Consider the following 24,171-nt stretch of genomic DNA (forward strand, 5'->3'; position numbering starts at 1 on the left):
AGCTAGGAAGAGGCAAGCCAAGATTTTCATTCAGGTTTCAGAGGGCGCATGGCACTGCCAACACATTGGTCTAGGACTTCTAGTCTCCAGAACTGTGAGACAATACATTTCTGTGGCTTTAAGCCATCCAACATATGGTATTTTACTATGGCAGGCCCAGGAAGCTAGTATGAGCAACCACGGTAATCCCACCCTCTTGGCCCAGTTATGGCCAAAGAGCTATATAAGGGGAAGACTGCTGGGCTAGAGTCTGAGAACAGTTTCTTCTCTTCCCTCTACAGGTGCCTGGCTGTGACTCTGGGAACTGCTGCAGTCATCATACTGTAAGCCTAAAGGGCAAAGCCCTCACAGAGGAGGGCAGAGGTTGGATGGTAAGGATCTGGGGCAGGTGACCTTGCTGAGTTGCTCCTTCAGCCAAGCTAGAGCGAGCCCAGCCTCTGCAGTTCTGTCAGATGCGATGATACGATTCCCTGTGGTTTAAGGCAGAAGGTGAAGTAAAGTCTCCTCACTGACACCAGTGTCCTCCACATGTGGCCGTTGTGGATTGACTGTCACATGTGCTCAGCACTTCTCCCTGCCACCTCCCTCATGCAATGAGCCTCCAGCCCCCTCCCAACCTCTATCTTACATCTCAGTATTAACTGTGGTGGGTGATTTGCAAAGATAGCTGCAATGATCCCTCTTATCCTGTAGTTTGCAATGCAACTTTGCTGCCCCTCCCATCAACAGGTGGGGTTTATTTCTCCATCCCTTAAATCCAGGCTTGGCCATGTGAGCTGCCCTGGCCAATGGGAAATTAGTAAATGAGACACCAGCAGAGGCTTCAGAAGCACTTGTGAATTAGGGCTTATCTTTTGGCTGCCGTTGGAACCCTGGGACCATGATGCAAATGGGCCTGTGCTAGCCTGCTGGTAAGGCCACAAGGAGGAGAACTGAGGCACTCCAGCTGACAGCCAGCACTACCTGTCAGACGTATGAGATGTGTGTGATGGGTCTTGGATCATTCAACATTAGTCAACTGCCCATAACTGCAGCCACATGAGTGACCCCAGGTGAGAGCAGCAGAAGATCCACTGAGCTGAAACCAGCCTGAATTGCTGATTCACAGAACCGCAAGCAAATAAAATGGCTGCTGTTTTAAGTGACTAAGTTTTGGGGTAGTTTGTTATACAGCAATATCTAGCTGACACACTGACAGACAATCCCCAATCGGCACAATTCCCTCAGAGTCATCCACATGCCAGGCACTGTGGATACAATCATGAGAAACAACAGACCTGCTCTCTGGTCTCTTGGGAGAACTTAGGATATTATTAGATGCCAGACACTGTGCCAAAAGCTTTGGATATGTTAACCCAGATGAGAAGTTTATACAATTGTCACCCTTATCTTCCTACTGAGGAAACCAAAGCTCAGAAAGTAAGAAAAGGGACTTCCCTGGTGGCACAGTGGCAGGGGACACGGGTTTGATCCCTGGTCCGGGAAGATCCCACATGCTGCAGAGCAACTAAGCCTGTGTGCCACAACTACTGAGCCCGCATGCCACAACTACTGAAGCCCGTGTGCCTAGAGCCCATGCTCCACAGCAAGAGAAGCCACTGCAATGAGAAGCCCATGCACCACAATGAAAAGTAGCCCCTGCTCTCCACAACTAGAGAAAGCCCGCACGCAGCAAAAAAGACCCAACGCAGCCAAATAAATAAATAAAAATTTAAAAAAGAAAGTAAGGAAGGGCTTCCCTGGTGGCGCAGTGGTTGAGAGTCCGCCTGCTGATGCAGGGGAAACGGGTTCGTGCCCCGGTCCGGGAAGATCCCACGTGTCGCGGAGCGGCTGGGCCCGGGAGCCATGGCCGCTGAGCCTGCGCGTCCGGAGCCTGTGCTCCGCAACGGGAGAGGCCCCAACAGTGAGAGGCCCGTGTACCGCAAAAAAAAAAAAAAAAAGAAATGATCTAAATGTTTGTTGGGGGAGAAGGGTCTCAGAATCTGCAAACTGCCAAGATTTACTAAGGGTCTCAAAAGAGTTAACCTAACTTATTGAGGGACAGTGACCCATTAGAGCCCTTTGGAGGAGGATGGCTAGGATGGCACTGATACATGAGAGAGAGCCGAAAGAAATGGTGACATTCATCTTGAAAAGCATGCAGGTGGCCACTGTTTTCAAATCTCTGGATGGCTGCAATGGGGAAGAGGGGGGCTTGTTCAGAGGGCGCCCTGCAGATGAGGACAACGAAGGAAGGCCACATGGAGGTGGATGGCAGCCAGCTGAGGAAGAGCCAAGAGCCATCCAGGCATAGGACAGGCTGGCCTGTAAGACGGTGAGCTCCCCACCCCTGGAAGTATCCAAATATCCATTCTTTCATTTGCTCTGTCAACATATACGAATTGTGGTCCAGCAATACTTTGAGCACCAGACAGGCAAGGTTCCTGCTGTCAGGAAGCTTGCATTTTAGTGGGGAAGACAAAAAAAATTTTTAATTATAAAAAAAAATTAAATAGGGTCGTGGGAGAGTACATTCTGGGTGTCTCCTTTGGACTGGGTCATAGGGGTGAATATCAAGAAGCAGAATGGTGCCTTAGCAAGGAAGGTGTTAAGGGAACATCAGGTCCCTAGGGACCTTTGAAACCCCTTCCATTCTGAGTCCATGACCTCACATAACACTACTTGCACATTTGTTCCCAAGTGACTACCAGGTGAGCCTCCCCAGAAGGCGGATATGGCTGAAGGAACCTTGACCTGAGCCCCCCGTGCATGCGTGGTCAGGGCCAGGGGGGTCCCAGGCACAGTGGGGTGGTGGCTTCCTTTATTTCCAGCTGCCACCTCCCTGCGTTTTGCCTGCCTTGCAGGCTTGCTTGCATAACTGCTGGGCTTGGTTTTATAGCACAGCACAGCACGCAGCTTGTAAATCTTCTCTCACATCATGAAATGCCAGTAATTTCACAGCCAGGGATTCCTGTTCTCATAAAGTCCTCCCACCAGCAGACTTGCATCTAAAAGTGTCCTCTGGACAGATGAATAGATGTCAGAGCTGCTCTGGAGCCAAACACTGAGGCAGGCGGCCTCTGCCACCCCCTTAGCTCCCCTGAAGCCCCTAGAAGTGAAGGTCATGACTGCTAGGCACGGCCCCTTGGACACAGCTCCTGGGAAGCAGAGGATATGGCAGCCCCACATTGGGAACTGAGGCACATTTATCTTCAAGCCTGTTTGAGGGGGAAAACACACTTCTAAGCAATATGCACAGTTGTAATCCATGTGGGGAAACATCCACTTACATTTATATTTGCCAGTGACTCTCTCAACCCTGGCTCCTATTAGAGTGACCGGTAAAGATTTTAAAAGATAAGCTTACAGAAAGACGCATTTCCCATGGAGATTCTGACCCAGTAGAATCTAGAATCGAGAAAGGGGCCCCTGCATCTGTATGTTTCACAGGTAAACATGTGCCTCCTAATTCATGAGAAAACGAACAAGGACATGTGGCAGCCTTTTAAAATGGTCCCGTGATCCCCACTCCCCTTGTGAGTGGGCTGGACCTAGTGACTCACTTCTATGAATAGACCAGGGAGCAAAATGATGGAATGTCACTTCCAAGACTAGGTTACAAAAGGACTATGGCTTCTGAGGGGCGCCCTACCTCCTTCTCTTCCTCTCAGGGAAGCTAGCTGCCATGTTGCAAGTTGCCTATGGGGAGACCCATGTGGCAAGGAGTCGGTGTCCCCAACCAACAGCCAGCGAGGACTTGAGGGCTGCCGATGGCCACGGAAGTGAGTTCGGAGACGCGTTCTCTCCCTATCGAGCCTTGAAATGACTGCTGTCCCACTGACAACTTGATTGCAGCCTTGTGAGTGATCCTGAGACAAAGGCACCCAGAAAAGTGCTCCCAGGTTCCTGATCCACAGAAACTTTCAGATAATAAATATGTTTTGGGGGTAATTTGTTAGAAAGCGATAGATAACCAATACACACATATGGAACAAAACATTCATGGTGGCTTAATTCTGCTAGTGCGATTATGAGTGACCTGTATTTTCCTCCTTTTGTTCATCTATATTTTCTAATTTGTTAAAATTACCATGGATTATATTCTAAATGAAAAAACAAAAATCATTTTCAAATTATGTTCAGTAAAACTTCTAGAGGAAATCATTGGAGAAAAACAATCTTTGCGACTTTATGTAAGGCAAAGCTTTCGTAGACAAGTCACAAAAAAGGGTAATCCAAAAAAAATAAATTGGACTTTATCAAAATTAAAAACTTGGTCTTCCACAAACATCATTTAAAAATATGATAGCCTTTTGGCTCTCAGAGCAGCACCACGGCGGTCGGAAAGAAGAAGCGCCTTACAAAAGGTGGTAAAAAGGGAGCCAAGAAGAAAGTGGTTGACCCATTTTCTAAGAAAGATTGGTATGATGTGAAAGCACCAGCTATGTTCAATGTAAGAAATATTGGGAAAACACTAGTCACGAGAACTCAAGGAACCAAAATCACATCTGAGGGCCTCAAGGGTTGTGTGTTTGAAGTGAGCCTTGATGATCTGCAGAATGATGAAGTTGCATGTAGAAAATTCAAGCTTATTACTGAGGATGTTCAGGGCAAAAACTGCCTGACTAATATCCATGGCATGGACCTTGCCCGTGACAAAATGTGCTCCATGGTCATAAAATGGCAGACCATGACTGAAGCTCACGTTGATGTCAAGACTACCCATGGTTATTTGCTTCGTCTCTTCTGTGTGGGTTTTACTAAAAAACACAATAATCAGATTTGGAAGACCTCTTATGTCCAGCACCAGCAGGTCCGCCAGATCCACAAGAAGATGATGGAAATCATGACCCGAGAGGTGGAGACAAATGACTTGAAAGAAGTGGTCAATAAATTGATTCCAGACAGCATTGGAAAAGACATAGAAAAGGCCTGCCAATCTATTTATCCACTCCATGATGTCTTTGTTAGAAAAGTAAAAATGCTGAAGAAACCCAAGTTTGAATTGGGAAAACTCATGGAGCTACAAGGTGAAGGTAGTAGTTCTGGAAAAGCTACTGGGGACGAGACAGGTGCTAAAGTTGAAAGAGCTGATGGACATGAGCTACCAGTCCAAGAATCTGTTTAAAAATCAGACTTTTAATGGTGACAAATAAAAGACCTCATCTGTGATATTTAAAAAAATAAAAATAAAAAAATAATAAAAATATGATAGACAAGCCAAAGATTGGGAGAAAAGATTTGTAAATTATGTATCTGATAAAGGATTTTTTCCAGAATGTATAAAGAACAACAAAAGACATACAACTCAATTAAAAAATTATGGGCTTCCCTGGTGACGCAGTGGTTGAGAGTCCGCCTGCCAATGCAGGGGACACGGGTTCCTGCCCGGGTCCAGGAAGATCCCACATGCCGCGGAGCGGCTGGGCCCGTGAGCCATGGCCGCTGAGCCTGCGCGTGCGGAGCCTGTGCTCCGCAACGGGGGAGGCCACAACAGTGAGAGGCCCACATACCGCAAAAAAAAAAAAAAGAGCAAAAGATTCAAATAGACATTTCTCCAAAGAAGATATACAAATGGCTAAGAAGCACATGAAACGATGCTCAACATCATTAGTCATTAAGAAAATGTGAATTCAAGCCACAAAGAGATACTAATGCATACCTATCAGAATGGCAATAATCAAAACGACAAGTGTTGGTGAGGATGTGAAGCAAGTGTAACCTTGATACATTGATAGTGAGAAGGTAAAATGATGCAGCTACTTTGGAAAATAGTTTGGTGATTTCTTACAAAAATTTAATAGAAACTTACCATATGACCCACTCCTAGGTATCTACTCAAGAGAAATGGGTAAAAACATGTCCACACAGAGACTTGTAGGTAAATACTCATAGCTATGTTATTCTTAATAGGTGAAAACTGGAAACAATCCACATTTCCACCAACAGATAACTAGATGAACAAAATGTGGTGTATCCGTACAATGAGATACTACTCAGCGGTAAAAAGGAAGAAAGTCCTAATTCATGCAATATCACTGGATCACAAAAACAGTGTGCTAAGTAAAAGCAGTCATGTAGAAAAAGAGTACATATTGCATGATTCTGTTTATATGAAATGTCCAGAAAGGGCAAATCTATATATCAAGTAGATCAGTGATTGTTTGGGGCTGGAGTGGGAGTGAGTTTGACAGTTAAAGAACTTGAGGAAATGTTTTATGGTGACAAGTATGCTCTAAAACTGGATAGCGGAGGTGATTGCATGACCGTATAACTTTGTTAAAAAGCATTGAATTATTCACTTACAATGGGTGAGTTTTATGTTTCTAAATTGTACCTCAATAAAGCTGTAAAACTGTTATGTGTATAGCCTTAAACCCAATAATTTCAGGCCAAGAGCATAATCTGAAAGGTACACAAAGTCTTACCTCAAGTATGTCTGTAACAGTGGGGTTTTTTTAAATTTAATTTTATTTATATTTTTTTATACAGCAGGTTCTTATTAGTTACCTATTTTATACATATTAGTGTATATATGTCAATCCCAATCAACAGTGTTTTCTTTAAGTTAATGAAAAACTAGAAAAAAATCTGAGTGCTTAGTAACAGATAATAAATGATTAGTAAGTGGTGATCTACTTGATAGAATAGTGTGCAGCCATTAAAAATGGTATTTACAAAGAATTTTTAACAACCTTGGGGAAATGCTTAGGATAGAGTACAAAACTGTTTCTTATGGCCAGATTTCTCCAAAAGGAAAAAGAGTCTATGTAAAACTGTTCATTTTTAAACATCGTTGAATTTGCTCTGTGAATGTGTCTGTATGTGCAGCATAACCAGATGCATATCTGAACATAGTTTTTTTTTTCCTTCTGCACATTTATAAATAAGAACTGCTGGTGCCTATAAGTCAGTTCTATTTTCTTCTGTCCTTCATTATCTTTTCTGTTTTTGTTTTTCAAAAAGCATGTATTTATTTTAAAATCTGGAGGAAAAGTTGTTTAAAGAAAACAATGGCACTAGCTCCTTGCCTGTCAGAGGAGAGGCTGAGGTTTCTTGAGTGAGGGGTACACCCTGGCCTAAACAAAATGATGTAGAGGGCTTATCAGCAGCTGCTGATAAATGGCAGTGAGCACACCTGGAAACAGCTGTCTGAGTCCCATTCATCCCAGCGTGGACTCAGCAGCCAGTTAGAGATGCAGGAACAGGGCAGGGCCTGATGCAAGAACAATTTCCTCCTCATTAGGGAAGAGGAGGAGGTACTCCTGTCATGGAGAGTCCCCCAGGGCTGGTTTCTTTGTCACTGCAGGGTGATAGGCAGGACAGGGAGTGATGACCTTAGAAACAGTTGCATGAGACTTAATAGAAACTGCTGGAAACCCAGGTCTACAAGCTGTGGCATCATGGAGACAGCCTAAACACTGGGGACGAGAATCCAGGGTTTGAGCCCTGGCCCTGCTGTGGAAGCCACGCTCTGTGGGGTCTGGGACAAACTACTGATCTTCACAGAATCTCAGTTTCCCCATCTGTAAAGTGGGGACAATTAGATTACCTACTTCCGAATGGAAATCTATATCATTGGTTAGTAAGATGCAAGGAATAACGGGCTTGTGTTAGTTCCCCAGGGCTGCTGCAACAAATTATCACAACCTGGGTGACTGAAAAAAAAACAGAAAATTCTCTCAAGTTCTGGAGGCTAGAAGTCCAAAATCAAAGTGTTGGCAGGGCCTGCTCTCCCCAGAGGCTCTGGAGAAGACCTTGTCTGGCTTGTTCATGGCAGAATCCCCAGTGCCTAGAATAGAAACTGGTACATGATAGATACCCAGTAGAATTTGTACAAAGAATGAACTGGTTAATAATTAGGAGGATGGTGGATTCCTTGTTGTTTTATTTTATGATAACCTCTTTTTTTCTAAATTAAAAGTGACACATATTCATTTTATAAAATATCAAAAACATGTACAAGCAGAAAGAATAAAATGTGCCAGAATCACACCTTTTACAGATAAACTACTGCTAGTATTTTTGCATATAGCTCTCCAACATTTATATTGTAACATTTTTTTAAAACTTTATACTGTAAACACATTTTTGTCACCTGAGTTTTACACTTAATATTTTATTCATATCTTTCTGAATTGTTATATATTATTCAACCCTATGATTTTTTTTTTGTTACAACCCTATGGTTTTGTTTTGTTGAGGAATCATACATTGAAACACTAACTGAAATTCCCCTGCCTTTCTGAATATCCTCTTTTCCTAGGACCCTTCTCCCAACCAGACAGAAGCTGAAACGAGCTGTTCTCATTGCCTTAGGAAGGGGATGCTGAAAGAGAGAAACACACACAGTAGTCAAGCTTTGGGGTGGCCGAAAATCTATTCCTTCTCAGTGGGTGCAATAGATTAAAGATGACTGCAAATTCTTTGCCACTGCTCCGCTTAAGAAGTGAGGTCTATGTCCCCTGCTGTGGAAGCCAGGTGGGTTTTGTGACTGCTTGACCAATAGAATAAGGAGGAAGGGACAGTGCACCGACTGACAGGCCCAAGATTTAGGAGACTGGCAGCTTTCATTTCCTGTTCTCAGAGCCAGGTCTCAGAGCCTCCGTGTAGGAAGTCTGACTACCTGAGCCTGCCCTTCTGTGAGAGTCCTTAATTGCATGGAAAAGCCCTGGAGGATGAGACTTCACCTGAAGGAGGAGTGTGAGGCCATGCAGTACCCAGGCACCAGACACGTGCATGGAGAACCACCATGGTAGGGCACCCTTCAACCGCTACAAACCCCACCCAATTTCCTGACCCACAAAACTGTGACCAAGACGGCGTTGCCCAATTTCAAACAAAAACAAAAACAAAAAACCCCACAAAAATATAAGACTTTCCATTAAATTTGAATTTCAGATCAACAGTGAGTAGTTTTTTAGTCTAAGTATGTCTCAAATATGCATGGGACATACTTAGACTAAAAAATTATATATTGTTGATCTAAAATTCAAATTTAACTGGGGTTAAATTTTTATCCATATAGTGTTTAAAGATAATTTTTTTTTTTTTTTTTTGCAGTACGTGGGCCTCTCACTGCTGTGGCCGCTCCCATTGCAGAGCACAGGCTCAGCGAGCCCGCTCTGCGGCATGTGGGATCCTCCCTGACCGGGGCACGAACCCATGTCCCCTGCATCGGCAGGCAGACTCTCAACCACTGCGCCACCAGGGAAGCCCTAAAGATAAATTTTAATGTTTTTAACTTTAAATAGGTACAGTACTTACAGGTCAAATATCTGTAGTACTTCATCTGGCGACCCTAGACCAAAAGAAAATGCATGTTTTATGTGGCTGTTTTGGAAGTGGTTCGTCATGCAGCAATAGATAACCGGAACAGTGGGAAGAGAAAGGACTCCTTCTCTTGAATAATACACTGGATTTGGAGGTATACAGTCACTAGGCAGAGCTGTTGTTCTTAGTCTCGGAAGAAAAAAAGAAAGGTAGGAGGGGAGGAAGGAAGGGAGGGAGGGAGGGAGGAAGAAAGAAAGAAAGATTTCCTCGATGGGAGAAAAGGAGAAATAAAGGGGCTAGGACAAGAGCTGAGCTGCTGTTGGTTTCCTAAAGAGGGGCTCCTGCACTAGTCCCCCCTCCCTCCCCTCCCTCTTCCAGGCAGAGTCCCTGCATGTGGAGGTGGGCAGGGGAGGCGGGAGTGCGTGGGGCGTTTTGGGGTGGGGGGCATGACAGTGGTCTCACATAGATGCAGGCATTGATCTCAGAAAGTAGAGGGAAACTGGTCTTCAAGAGTGGCTGGAACAGTGGCAGTGCTCCTGACTTTGAGGGGCATGGAAGTACTGCTACAGAGCCAGCCCCCCACAAGGAGGATTCTGGGGCAGGATGGTGGAGATGGTGTGCACAAGGGGCCCACTAACAAATGGCAAAGCAACCCCCCACCCTAATGTCTGATGCTAAACACCTCCTCATCCCTTGGGAAAGGGTCAAGGCAGCCCCCCAGCTGACTGAGATGAATTTCCCTCATTTGGTGCAATGTGTCTTAAAATAATACTCATTTCAGCCTGTGGAAATGATGAAACAATGTTTCAAGCCCAACCGAGTTAACAGATTTAAATTTGGACCTGCTACAGCCATCAACTGTTTTGTGCCATGATGGTGTTGATATATCCAAGTTTGAAAAATCTACATTTATATACATGAATACTGACACCCCTCAACTCCCTGTCATGTGCCACACTCAGGCTTTCATCCATCAGCTGGGGGACCATTTCTAGCAGTCACACAGACAGAGCATGCACTCCGGAGCAAGATTGCCAGGCTTTGCCCATAATGTCCTTGAGCAAATTACTTAACTTCCCTGAGCCCCCATTTCTTTATCTATGAAGCAACAATAACGGTAATAATATCTACCCCATAGCATTGCTGCAAGGATTAAGTAAATCTAGCCCACAGTATGTGTTTATATGTGTTAGGTATTGTTGTTATTCTTTATGCACTTAATTGGAGGTTGCACTTGGGACTTAGTATTTTATAAAAACCAGTGGGAAATAGAAACAGAAATGTTGATGCTAGTAATTATTAAACTGTGACAAAGATGGGAAATCAAGCAGGAAATCTTCATTCTCAAATGAATATCCTCTGAATTACTTTGCCACCTGTAGGTTGAATTGTTAAAGAAAAGAACAGATTAAAGAAAAACAGAGAATCTAGACACATACTGTAACACACTCCCCTCAGCATTTCCCATTTCTGGGCACTCCAACATGGCTTCCCACCCCAGCCCCTGGGACTCTGCCACAGGGCTTTCTCTGGCTGGTGCTAGGAAGCCCACACCCTCAGGAGCAGCTGCAGCCAATGACTGATGGGCGGTGGTGGATAAATACCCCAACTCCCCCACCCCTGGGGAGAGGAATGTTCTGCATGGTTTCCCTGAGCCCCTGGTAGAGGTAAGTTCCAGTTGCCCACAGTGGTAACTTGCTGGAAGAATCACCCTTTCTCGGCTTTCTCTCCTTCCCTTTTTCATTTCCCTAACCCCCCACCCCAAATCAGCATTTCCTGGGGTCACTTCTCAAATAATCTACCTGCACTGCCTTCAATTTTTTTGTCTCGTGTTATTTTCGGGGAAACCCAAACTAAGACACATATTATTAAAGATTGTGTCTAAAGGGTTAGGCATGTTTAGTGATTTGATAGTGTTTTTAACTTGGGGGCCAGTGGGGAATACAGGCATCTCTCATAACTTTAAAAGCGATTGTTAGTTTTTAAAAATAAGCAGGTGTCCGACTTCCAAATATTTGACATTTGGATACATTTCTGGGAACACTCACTGTGTATGAAAGCAGAGGGCTGCCTGTGACCTGCCACTCCTTCCCGTGATGTTCATTTGGTTTATTTCCAGCTATTGCTAGAACAAACAATGCTTCAACTCACATCTTTCTGGCAAAATCTGTGCACACATCCTTGATTTTCTCTTAAGCACAGATTTCCTGGAGTGGGACCACAGTGTCAAAGGATGCCATATCGCAAATGCTCTCCAGTTGTACCCCACCCCTTCCCTAGGTCTGCTTTCAGAAGTGTTTTCTCAACTCAGTTCTCTGCTTGCCATGGCTGGACACTGCCTTGGCCCCTGGCTGAGCACTCTGAAGGGCAGGTAGGCTGCAGGCAAGGGGCTCGGACACAGTGGACACCAGGCAGGGCCACAGGTCTGGGTCTAGCCCCAAGGTTAAGAGACTAAGATGAGTATGAGTCAGGGTCCAGGTCAAGGCTGATCCTGGGAACAGAGCTGTAGCTACTAGAGAGCTGACACTTTACCCAGGGGCACGGAGGGCACCACATGGGTGGTGGTGCTAAAGGCTGTGTCCCCTTGAGCTAGGGAAGGGCCTGGCAGACCCAGGTGGCACCTGTGGGCAAAGTAGGAAGAGATGTCCCTTCTTCAGGATAAAAACGAAAGATGGAGTTAGTTTATTTCTGCGTGACGTGAATGGCTCTGCCTGGTGGGTAGCACCCCTAGCTCCATGTACACACACACCACGGGGGCACGCTCAGGGCCAGCAGCACACACACTCTGAGTGCCCCTCTTCCACTCTGACCTTCTCTGCCCCCCACCCCCAGGTGAGGCAACAGCGTCAGGTTCAAAGGCTCAGGGGCCTGGAAATCAGGCATGAAGGGGCATCAGGTGGTAAGACTGCACAGGCAGCTGCAGTGCACGTGGCACAGAACCCACAAGACTGTGTTGAGAGTTTGTGCACGGCCCAAGTGCCACTGTGACTTCAGGTCAAAGGTGGTTCCCCCCTGCTACCTACCTGGAGACCTAGAGTCTCTGCGCCATCAGTGTGCTCCCACATAAATTAGTGTGCGTCTACCATGTGGGGGATGCCTCTTAGATACGGTGCCCTTGAGCAGTGCACAACCTGAATTCCCGAACATAGGCCTCAAGGCACCATGCGTTCAAGGTCTGTGAGCCGTTCCCCACCTGGTGGTGGGCCGGACTCCTCAAGACCTCCCGACCCTGCTCAGCGTAAGCTCAAGGATGCAGCGGAGACTTCAGGGACTTGAGTAGGGAGGGGCTGAGGAGGCAGAATCCAACCCAGGCCTCAGCCATCTCCTGAGGTAATTCTCTGGGCTCAGGCTGCCAATTAACGGCCTTGGAGATGAAAGAAGAAGGCTTCGGTGAGCAGCCGGGCAAGAGGAAAGCCAAGCCCAAGAGGTGTTTCACGGCCTCCTAACGAGGGGCTCCTCGGTGCTCTGTATTACGCTCAATCAAGAGCTTGTCGTTACAGAAACCCAGAGAGGTTCTTACCGACGCGGCCACCTGGCCTTGGCTTTCACTCCTGACTCACTTTGACAAATCACATGTCCTCATCTCCCCACCAGCAGGCATCTGAAGAACACGCTGATGGCTCCAGGCTCCTGGCAGCAGGCCCCACCAGTGCTGGACCCGGCACTGCACGCGAGCCCGCTCCGCAGCCCAGGACCAGAGCCTAGAAGCACTGGGCCAGAGCCGCCCTGCCCCTCCTGGCTGGGCTGGGATGGGGGTGGGGTGCAGGCTGACATGCCCCGTCCAGCCTGTCCTGCCCCCTGCTCCCTCTGCTAGCCTGTGCTCAGCAGCCTGGCTCACCGCCCCCACCCCGACCCCAACCCACCCCCACCCCCCACCCCCCCACCCCCACCCCCAAGGAGAGGAAATGCCCATCCCACACACCACGTATTTATTTCCTATTGTCTCTCTCCCCCTGTAAGAACGTAAGCCCCGTGACGGATAGTGTGTGTTAGTAATCCTGTGGCTGCCACAAAAAATTCCCACAAACGTAGCGACTTAAAACCACACAGATGTATTATCCTGCAGCTCTAGAGGCCAGAAGGCTCACTGGGCTAACATCATGGGCAGAACTTGATTCTCTTCTGGGGGCTCCAGGGGAGAATCCGTTTCCTTGCCTTTTCCAGCTCGTAGAGGTGGCCCACACGCGTTGGCCCGTGGCCCTCTTCCATCCTCCACTTCGACCTCTGCTTCAATACATGTCCTCCCTGCCTCTGCCTCTCCTGTCTCCCTCTTCTTCTTTCAGGGACCCTCATGATTATGTAGGGCCACCCGGGTGATCCAAGATATCTCCCTATCTTCTGGTCAGCTGATGGGCAACCGTCATTCCCTTTGCCAGGTAACATAACATGTTTACCAGTTCTGGGGATTAGGACATGGCCGTCTGTGGGGGGCCCTCGTTCTACCCACCCCAGGGCTTGTTGTCTCTTTTTCGCTGCTGTATTCCCAGGGCCTGAACAGTATCTGACACTCATTGAATGAATAAGTGAATAAATACACGAATAAATGATTAAGAATAATATTTAATATCATAGTAAATGGTAATTGTGCTTATTAAAGGGTCAGGCACTGTTCAAAAGTGATTTATGTATATTAACTCATTTAATCCCCAACAGTGCTGTGAGGTGCATTTTATTATTGTCTGCATTCTACAGATGAGGAAATGAAGGCACAGATGAATAGCCTGTCCCAGGCTACGCAGCTAGTGAGTGGTGAAGCCGGGATTTGATCTCAAATGTATTAAGCACTTATTTTATCGCTGGCCCTGGCTGGGCCCGTGACATTTCTGATGTCACTTCATCCTCATGATTGGCCATGAGGAAGATGGGAGGAATGTGAACCCTGGTCTTAACAGGCCCAGAATTAAGTCACTGGCCCAGATGAGGGGTTCAGAAGGATTCTGTGGCTTGGTTGAGGCAATAGATTGCATCTTGCTTCTTGGGTCGACTTTTATTTTTTTTTTTGGCTGCTCCGGGTCTTAGTTGCGGCATGAGGGATCTTCTTAGTTGCAGCATGTGGGATCTAGTTCCCTGACCAGGGATCGAACCCAGGCCCCCTGCATTGGGAGCAGGGAGTCCCAGCCACTGGACCACCAGGGAAGTCCCCTTGGGTCTACTTTGATGCCCATCAGACAAGGAGCCCGTGCCCCCACAGAGACCCTGGGGGCTCATGTTCCCACCACGATGCAGGACTCCTGTCTTGGACATTCCTCTCAGGTTCTGCTTCTACTCTACGCAACCAGTACCCAGACCCCACGCAGGTCTGCAGCAGACCATGACCTTCACCTGCAGCTGGGCCAAGCAGCTCTGCCTCCTAGAAGCCTGTCCTTCTCCAACAACAGGAACCCATTTCAAACCGCACCCAGAGCTGAAGTTGCGTCGCCTGTTTCCTTGATGACAACTCTGGGGACCCCCGTAAGCGGGACCCATCCATGATTTGCATGTGCCAGAGCTGCTCGCTCTCTGCATGCTGGCCGCTGTCACTGGCCTCTATGACACCCACTCCCCAGCTGCTCTGATTCCCCCTGCCAGCCCGCTCTTCAAGGCCATGAGCACACAGGCCTACAGGAAGCCCCCAAGCACCGCATCCACTCCCCCCAGGTCTGCAGCGAGAGAGCCACTCGGGCAGGGAGGCGGCCCTGCCCCCCTCACTTGCATCTTAACCTTCGTGATCAAAGCCAAGAAGAGTGAAACTCACTTGTGCCTGCCAGCACAGTGGGGCATGGTACTTTCTGTTCCTGCCAGCACATTTTTCTAGGTCAATGTCAGATCAGGGAAATCCAATACTGCATGTCCCAACTTTTTATTTGCAAATAGAGAAGTGGCTTTCCAAAATAAATAGTGTTTACAAGCAAGGCCTAGAGAAGCCTCCATCAGAAACACACTCAGTGCCCAGGACAGATGCTTCCTGGCTTGGTTGTTGTAAACCCAACACCAGCACCAGCTCAGTCTTGGAAGGATAGGCCGGGTTGGAGAAGAACATGTGTATATACACATGTGTGTCAATGGGTGCCTGTACGTGTGCATGCACGTGTATTTGCACAGATGTGCGTAGGCATGTTTCCTTAAGGGTCTTTGGGTATGATTATCATGCATATGTAAAGTGGGGGGTTATACATGTGGACGTGTGTGTGCATATACAGGCATGTGCGTGGGCATGTGTCTGTATGTTTCTGCCTGATGCTTTTGCGCCCAGCCTTACTCCTCAGACATCCAGGCCTCTCTCTAGACACTTTCCTCTCTCCTTACTGCTACCTTCAGCCCCCATCCTGTTCTTTTCCTCACCTGGGCGAGGAGCTGGGGCTCAGATTCTGATATGCTGTAAATGCATTTCCTCCATCCTGTTTTCTCGATGTCCACCCCCTGTCACTCTCAGTTAAATGTGGACTTCTTGTACAGGGCTACTGAGCGCCGTTTCTGCTGGCCATGTTGGGACCCAGCAATCTGAGGTCACAGCATGTTAACAGCTCTTGGTAAATGGTGCCTCGTGCTGCCTCCAGGAAGGCCTCTGGTGTCACACCTTGCTGCGCTCACCCTGCCTTCTCCCTCACAGACCCTCTTACTGAGTTTTCAGCACAATCTTCCCCAAATTCTGCCCATTTCTCAGCTCAAGTCCCCACCTGCCTGGGAAACACCGGCTTCATCAGAGCCAAGCAACTCAGCCTGGCTTCTGAGAGCTGAGTGATTGTCTTAGCAAACCCTCCTGGTTTCTCCAGGACAACCCTGGCGGGGCTGCCTCGCTGTGCGTTAGCTCAGGCGCTCCCTGACTCACCTCTGAGCCTCTCTTTGCTCCTGCTGTTCCGCTGCCACAACGCCTTTCTCCTGTCACTTCTCTGCTACCGGCCCTGCCAGCCCACACCCTGCGCCCGCCTTCCAGACCAGCTCGACTCCCAGCTGCCCCTACGAGGCCTTCTCAGATAAACCTCCCGCGGTGCCTTTCCCATCCGGCCCTGTGTCACTGGATGACACACTGCCCTGTGGATTGCCTAAGAATTGTTTTCAGGTTGCTTCACGGCACTTATCTTGCCCTCCCACCTAGATTACAATCTCCCTCTAGAATCAAGCCCTGTGTTCCCTGTGAATAGGCTGTGGAACCTGACACAGGTCTGGACACAGTATAGACCAGTGATAAGGGCTTGTGGGTGAGTGGATACAAGTAGATGAAGTCGGGGTGGAGGGGGGGTGATCAGGCCAGACAACTGCATGTCAGGCACTGCGTCCAGTGACTCACCTGCTCTGCCTCATTTAATCCTCCCAGTAACTGTGGGAACTGGGTAATATTATCCCAATCTCACAGATGACAAAACAGAGGCTGAGGGAGGCTGCATGACTTCTCCAAGGCCACAGAACCAGCAAGTGGCAAAGTCAGAATTTAGTCCTAGGTCTATCTGACTCCATCTCTCTGTTGGTTGCAACAACTATACCAGTGGAAGACAGTGTGCTAGAGAGTGGAGAACTTTCTGAGATTCTAAAGAACACCTTATCCAGAAAAGGGTCTAGAGCAAGCACTAGACTAGTGCTGTCCAGTAGAACTTTCTACAGTGATGGAAATGTTCATTTCTATGGCTGTCCGGTAGGGTAGCTACTGAGGATCTGAAATGTGGCAAGTGTGACTAAGGAACTGGATTTTAAATTTTATTTAATTTTAATTCATTGAAATGTACATAGTCACCTGTGGCTAGTGGCTACCCAACCATGTTCACGCTGAGCAAATGTAGAAGATAATAATAATTGTACAGTGAGTGAAGCTGCTCGTTACTGGGGGCAACTGGCTCAAGGAGTCCTGCCCTCCTGGTCCCACCCAGCCACCCCCAAGGTTATGCCCCTGAGGGTCAATGTCGCAGTAAACGCGTAACGCATTCCAGGCCCACCGGCTCTTAATGATGGTGAAGTTCCCTGTCAGCTCCAGCCTCTGAGCCTAGGACACTGAAGTCATTGTGATGATGAGAAGCCCAGCGTAGAGTATGCACGGGACCTCGTCAGTCCTTGTATGGCCTCTGTCCCTCCATTCCGCACAGTCGGTGCCAGGCCCTGGGCAGAGCTGTGGTACAAAGGGTGACTCAGAGCCCAGCCTCACTGAGCACAGGGCAGCAGTGATGAACGGAGACTTCCTGACCCTCACGGTCAAGGAGGCTGTGGCCCCATGGTCGTCGGAGAGCGGGACCCTGGTCACGGCAACGGAACCCAGTGTGGGCTCTGGCCCTGTGGATGGGAGCCCAGGTGCCTGGAGACAGGGATCCAGGCGCCCGTCAGGCTATCACTGGCAGCACTTTGGCGCCACCTCCTGGGCAACCTGCAGAGTGCCAGTGAGTACCAGCTCGTCAGGCAGAAACGAGGACAGGGCCCTGCTGACCAACGCGAGGCAATCAGAGACCCCCCAGGCCCCACCTGGTCACGGGCCGAGGCACAGCAGCGAGGTCAACTCCCTTCCTGCGGGAGAGAACACCTTGGGATGGAAGGGAGGGCGAGACCATCAGTACTGAGGAAGGGGGAATGGGAACATTACAGAATCCAGGACCTCGTTCACACCTCCCTCATTAAACTGTACCAGGCCCTGGACATACCGGGAGAAACCAGACACAACCTTGGAGGTGGCTGTAACCGGGTGACTGCGAGGTGTGATGTCTGGGCCTGTCCCTGAGGATGAGAAGTTTGGCTGCACACAGAAAGGGGAAAGGGAATGAATTTGTGGCAGAAGGAGCCGCCTGGGGGCCAGACCTGGAGGTAAGCAGGAGGGAGGCCCTCTGGGGAAGTGAAGTGGCTTGCGGTGGCCAGAAAATGGAGACTGTGTGTAGGGAAGGGGGCTGGAGCCGAAGTAGCTGGGGGGGCGGCAGGGTTTGGAGGTGGGGTGGTGCGGAGAGGTGAGGGGGGAGCCCCAGGCTGGGAGGCAGGAGGCTCTGCCGCTGACCAGCCCTGTGCCCTGGCCACTCTCTGCCTCTCTGGGCTGCAGTTAATCAGACAGGAGTTGACCGATGGTCTCCATCACCTCCGGCTTAACCAGTCTGAGTCCCAAAATACGGGGAGGGAGGAGTGGGGACAGCTGTGTTCTGGGAAATGTCCCCTGCCCAGGGGGGCTGTGGGTGAGCTGAGCAGCCTGGCCCCGGTTATGTGCAGATGCCGAGTGAGCATCTTAAGCCCACTGAGTCATGGCTTCCCTCAGTCGGGGAGCTGGGGGAACGGGCCCTCCTGGAGGTTCAGGCACCTGGCGGAGGCTCAGAGGCTTAGAGGGGAGGGGTCTCTTGTTCCGAATTCAGCCTCACACAGTTTCTCCACGACCTGCACAAAAGGGGTTCTTCTGTCAGGGTGCTTGGGGGAGCCCGGGGCTCTGTCTAGCTCCAGAAGTCTGAGGAGTCCACTGCAGGTTTCTTCCCAAAAGATTCCTGAGCCCGGGAAAGAGGTAAGAAGCCCCCAGAGGAGCCCTGGGGAGTCCTTCTCTGGGAGCTACAGGGTCAGCAGCATCTTTAGTGCTGGAGTCTTTGGGTGGAGTCAGAACGGCTCTGGCAATCCTCAGAAAGCTGGGACGGGGAGACAGGGCCACCAGTGAGCGGGCACGAGTGACTGCCATCCCTCTCATTGGAAAACACAGCCGAGCCTCTTATCTGAGGGAGGCAGGGCAGGACTAGGGTTAGGGTTAGGCCTAGGCCTCATTTTATGATGGCATCACTTCCCTCAGGGAGAACGTCAGAGGTCAAGCAGTCCAGCCCCGTATTTCATAGGCAAGGACATCAAACCCCGCATTAGTGACTGACATGCCCTGGGCCAAAGGACACATTGGTGACCGAGTGACAGAGAAGTAGCTCCTTAGGGCTGGGTCCTGAAGGTCCCAGCAGCCTCTTAATACTGAGAGGCAGAGAGAGGCATGCTGCAGGCATGAAATGCACACAGAATTTTAAGACTTAGTGCAGGAAAAAAGAAAAAAGGATGTGAAATATCTCATTACTGATTTTTATTTTAATTACATGTTGACATGACAAGATATTGGGTTAAATAAAATATATAATTAAAAAGCAATTTCACCTGTTTCTTTTTCCTTCTTTTAATGTGGCTACAAGAAAATTTAGAATAAATAAACGGTTGGCACCTGTGGCTCCTGTTATATTTGTACCAGACAGCGCTGCACCAGGCTGTGAGTTCCCATACTGTCTGTGCTGGGTTCATCACTGTCACCCTGAGGTCTAGTCCAAGGGTGGGCAAGGGTAGGGACAGACAAGGGATTTGATCATTCAGTGTCCTGGGTTCGGGTCAGAATGAGGTCAAGGTGATGGATATAGTCCTCTCTTCCTTGCCTGAACCCTGAGTTTCTTTCTGGACAGGGAGATACCACCTCCTACCCTCCCTCTATGTACTTCCTGGTAGACCACCTTCCCAACTTGGCCTCAGCCGTGTCAGTTGTGAAAATTGTCCCATCGCCTCTCAGGCTTTGCCCTTGTCTTCGAGATCCAGATGCTGTCCCACCAGCAACAGCACACTTCCCCCAGCAATCACACATCTACCCCTTAGCCCTCACAGGCCTCAGCAGCGTGGTGGCTTCCAGAGAAGGGCTCCAGAGACAGGCACCTGGGCCTGCTGCCTGGAAGGGACCTGGGCGCGACCCAGGCTATGGTCTCAGAAAGCCCCTTCCCAGCAAATTCAGAATCCCAGGTTCCAGGAGTCCATCCCTCCAGAAGCCCATCCCTCCAAGAGCCATTCAACAACCAGCCTGGGCTTGCTCGGGAAAGTGACCACAGGACCACAAGGTGGCACTGTTTCCATAACCCTCCACTCCCCAGCAACCCCTGTCACCTGCAACTAAAACATATTCCAGCATTGGGAAGAAGAGGTTTTCCCTGGACTGGTTGTTGAATTTCTTTCTCCGCCTTCAGCTGCCAAAGGTTATTCAGACTCAGGAATGCTGCTATGAAAAATGGTCATCTCTGCGTGCAGTGCAGGCTGCAGATCAACACCAGTTCTCCCCTACAAAGGAATTCAGTACCCAGAGGCCCTCCTACATACCTAACACACACAAGAGGAATGCACACAGGCTAAGCAGTAGCACGTGGGTCCATGTGTGTGTGAGCAGGATGGCCAGAGCCAGAGGATACTCGTTACAGATTATTTAGCCGTAGGGTTTATTTTCCTTTTTGTTTTAGCTCCAGGATTTTTTTATTTAAAAAAAAATAGAACAGAAAACCTACATTGAAGCCAAATATGTAAAATGAGGGGAAATTTTTAAAAAATTATTTCTGCAGTTGCAGATGTGGAGATAGAAGAGTCTCTTCCCAGTGAGAATTTCTCTGGAGCATAGTTCGAAACCTGTCGATCTAGTCCCACAGCCTTATTTCATAGATGAGGGAGCTGAGACTCAGGAAGGAGAAATGACTTGTTTAAGATCATGCATACTTTTAAATGTTTTCATTTTAAATCGATGTCCCAAAAGGCAGGTGTTTCCACTGAGAAATAAAAACGGTCTCTCTTTTCTCTGACTTCTGTCCAGATTCTCTTCAAATTGTGATGATGGCCCAGGGCAGAATGACAGTTATACACGACATGCCCATCCAGCTGGGTTCACTGCAAGCCCTTTCAGCATTCGTGGTTCTGCATGGCCCTCACACTGTCCCTGAGAGTTGGGAAAGGTAAGGGGATACCCCCTGGATCTGAGAACAGCCTGAGGCCCAGAGAGGCCACCTGACTTATTCTTGAGCACAATGAGCACGTGTCAAATAAAAAGATAAACAAATAAAGTAAAAGACAAGCCCTCGGGACTCCTGTGACAATTCTACAAAATAGAGCTGAGTTTATTCTAAGCTTGGTAGGAAACATTAAAAAATAAAGGAAGAAGCTGTTAGGTATTGGTTCTCAAGCTGATGAAAAGAAAAAGTGAAACAAGTCTCTGTTCCTTAAGAATGGGACCCCGACTGCTTCATTTGTATATATTCAGAGCCAGGCATCATAGCTGGTAAGGCTCTAACTATTCACTGAATGAAAAAATAAACGTGACATAGACATATAAGTAGACCCACTTGGTTCCTGAGACAAGTAAGTCAGATTCTGCAAATGTTAGCATCACTTCCCCAATCCACATAGACAGAAACCCTGCGCAGATGTCTTGAGAGGAGGAAAGCTCACGGAACACAAGGATTTGTTTGTCTTTCTCTCCTGTCACCCTGAACAGTAACCCTCTGGGAAAAGGCAGGCTTTGAACAGTGCAGGGCTCCTGCAGCATTTTTATTGTTTAAATTATCCATTCAGCTAATATCTTCTACCCACCTGCTAAGGATCACTGTGCATTAGGTCCTGAGGCATATGAAATAGACAAGTCGGAGAGCATACTTAATAGTATAATATATCAGGACTTAGATTTAGTATGTGAACATTTAAAGGGAGTTAGCTTTGTGATCTTGAACAAGTGCTGACTCACAGTATAGGTGGGAACAGGGGAAGTGATAATTAGCAATTTCATCTAGTAAAAATGTTCTAAACTCTGACATGCCCCAGAACAAGTGCTGGGTAACTGGAGAAACAGGAACGAGGAAGGCAAGTCACTGGAGCTCTTCAGGTAGATGGGACAAGACAAGCACATAAATAACCACTTAGTATCATGTTTACCTCTGTTGTAACATGTTATCAAGACTTCATTTCCTTTTATTGCCAAATAACATTCCATTGTATGGGTACACTGCACTTCGTTTATCCATTCATCAGTTGCTGGGTATTTGGGTTGCTTCTACATTTGGCCTGTTATGAGTAATACTACCATGAACATTCATGTACAAGTTTTTGTGGGGACACATGTCTTCATTTCTCTCGGGTATTTTTATACCTGGAAGTGGAATTGCAGGACAATGTGGTAACATTACGTTGAACCATCTGAGGACCTGAGACGCTTTTCCAAAGCACCTGCACCACGTTACATTTCCATCAGCAGTGTGTGAGGGTTACAATCTCTCCCCATCCTCTCCTTCGCTTGTTGTCTTTTTGATCACAGGAGCCCTTTTGAGAGTGCTCTGGTCAGAGATTTTTCTCCTGCCTTCTGTGGGGGTTGGACGCAGAGGAGGGACTGCCAGCCAGCAAGGGGAGAGGTGGCCCCGGAAAGGGACTGTGGCCAGTAGTGGAGGGGGGCCCAGGGCTGCACTTCCTAGCTCGGTGTGGACCTGCCTCGCCTGTGAATTACAGGGGCCTGCTAAACCCAAATGACAAGCACCTTTACCTGTGCCTGCAACACCCTATGGGCAGGGGCACAGATAGGCAGCTGATAGAGCAGCCAAAGAGACTGGGAAAGAGCAGGTTCTGGAAGAGTGGCACTCTCAGGTGGCCACCGGAGTGAATAGATCTTACATTTGTTGTGTGTCTGCTGTGTGCCACATCTCCCGTTATCTCATTTAACCCTCACAGCAGGACAGGGAAAAGGAATTAAGATCTCCGTCTTGAGAGATGGAGATTCTGACTTCCTTATATACTCCAGGGTTTCTCAGGCATTTTTTAGTTTGATCTCTCCCCTACAGACCGTTTTAGCAATGTTTTCTGTCTCCCCCTATACATTTTAGTACCACAGATACACTCTATATTTATATACTGTATGTACATTTGTGCTTTATGTATAAACGTAAGAATATTTTTCTCCCCCAAGAACCAATTCTTGCCCCTCAGGAATGACACTGCTGACTGTGGGGAAGCCTTGCCCTCTTGCACAAATGGACTAAATGATGATAAGATGAGGCGCCTGCCTCCAAGATGCTCGTGGTCCAGTGAGGATGATAAAAAAGTTTCAAACCGAGAGCCAAAAGCCAAGCCTCGCAACAGGAATTAAAGAGGGAAGGACCATTTGTGCTTGAAGTAAGAGCCTGACACGCCAGAGGCCAAGCAGGAGCTACAGACCTGCTCCCTCAGGAGCCACCTGAGTCACCCAAGGCTGCATCCTTTCTGATCCTCTCCACTCCTCCCGTGAGCTGCTGAGTAAGCACACCTGTGTTTCAGGTGACCCCCAGGAAACTGATGGAGCAGCACCGCAGTAAGTCCGGGTGGCTGGGGAAGAATCTCACGCTGGGTCCCAGGCTACAGGGGGGTGGGAAGCAGAGGATGGGCCTGTGTTCAGCAGCCGCAGCTGCAGGAGTCTCTGGCTGCACCGCGAGGCTTTTCCTGTGCCTCCACCTCAGGCTTCAGGAGTACAGCCAGGCTGGGCAGCAAAGAAGGGCACGCCCCATAAACTCAAGTTGACTTTCGAGCAGTGTCAGCTGGCTTTCTCAGTCCCTTTTTAAAGTAACTCCATGTGCACCTGGTCACGGTTTGGTATTACTCCAGTGTGCCCTGGTGGCTCAGGATGCCAGCTGTGGCTACCGCATCCAGCCTCAGAGTGCATCACAGCAGTGCCCCTGATGCATGACCTCCCCTTCACAGTGTGAAAAACCTCCTGGGCTCTTCCACCAGTGCACCTAGCAAAAGTGAGAAAGCATGCTTAGATTTGGGGAGCAGGGTTTAAATAATGTTTTTCTTGCTCTGTCTCTCTTCTGTAAGGATCTGCTTTATATCCTGCGATACCATGGCAGAAATATATTTGGTCTTTGCCGACAGTTCCTGACACACAGCTCCAAAAACTCTCAGAATCTCTGGAGTGATGAGAGTGTCTTTTGTATGCTACTGAGATGACTGGTGGCTAGGGGACCCTAGAGAGCCTTAGGATAAGAGCTGGTCACCAGAAAGACCAGGGCTTGATTAGAGGGTTGTAACTTTCAGCCCCACCCCCTGACCTTCGGGGAGGGGAGAAGCTTGGATTGAGTTAATCACCAACGACCGTTGAGTCAATCAATCACGCCTCCATAATGCAACCTCCATTAAAACCCTTAAAAGACAAAGTTCGGAGAGCTTCTGGGTTGGTTCAGAGAGCTTCAAGGTGCTGGGAGGGTGGCA

At 48.4% G+C, this 24,171-nt stretch overlaps 1 long non-coding RNA gene and 1 pseudogene across 1 annotated transcript; both read left to right on the forward strand.

Moving 5' to 3' along the window:
* Window positions 1–2,177: 2,177 nt before the first annotated feature.
* LOC137231120 (small ribosomal subunit protein eS1 pseudogene) lies at window positions 2,178–5,240 on the forward strand (annotated as a pseudogene).
* A 12,139-nt stretch (window positions 5,241–17,379) lies between these two features.
* Window positions 17,380–23,263, forward strand: LOC137231283 (uncharacterized). The gene is made up of 6 exons (XR_010946443.1): window positions 17,380–17,594; window positions 17,840–18,012; window positions 18,576–18,685; window positions 19,341–19,414; window positions 20,762–20,900; window positions 22,895–23,263. It is a non-coding gene; the product is annotated as an uncharacterized lncRNA (long non-coding RNA).
* Window positions 23,264–24,171: the final 908 nt, after the last annotated feature.

This window comes from Pseudorca crassidens, chromosome 9, assembly GCF_039906515.1.
Source record: "Pseudorca crassidens isolate mPseCra1 chromosome 9, mPseCra1.hap1, whole genome shotgun sequence".
Lineage (NCBI taxonomy): Eukaryota > Metazoa > Chordata > Mammalia > Artiodactyla > Delphinidae > Pseudorca > Pseudorca crassidens.